The sequence below is a fragment of the Equus quagga genome, chromosome 6, assembly GCF_021613505.1.
Source record: "Equus quagga isolate Etosha38 chromosome 6, UCLA_HA_Equagga_1.0, whole genome shotgun sequence".
In the NCBI taxonomy this organism is placed as follows: domain Eukaryota; kingdom Metazoa; phylum Chordata; class Mammalia; order Perissodactyla; family Equidae; genus Equus; species Equus quagga.
This window is the reverse complement of record NC_060272.1, coordinates 2278738-2278985: the sequence shown is the minus strand read 5'-3', so window position 1 is coordinate 2278985 and position 248 is coordinate 2278738. Positions and strand designations below refer to the sequence as shown.

At 64.1% G+C, this 248-nt stretch overlaps 1 protein-coding gene across 8 annotated transcripts in view; it reads right to left on the bottom strand.

Annotated features, from left to right (window-relative positions):
- DCUN1D2 (defective in cullin neddylation 1 domain containing 2) overlaps positions 1–248 on the bottom strand; it is a 33658-nt gene that overhangs the window by 14846 nt on the left and 18564 nt on the right. The gene's annotated exons all lie outside the window — the stretch shown is intronic.

Here is a 248-nt window from a genome sequence, read left to right as displayed (position 1 = left end):
ACCAGCCAGGACACACGGCACACACACCAGGGGACAGAGACCAGCCAGGACACATGGCACACACACCTGAGGACGCACACCGGCCAGGACACATGGCACACACACCCGAGGACGCGCACCAGTCAGGACACACGGCACACACACCTGGAGATGCGCACCAGTCAGGACACACGGCACACACCCCAGGGGACATGCACCAGCCAGGACACACGGCACACACCCCAGGGGACATGCACCTGTCAGGACAC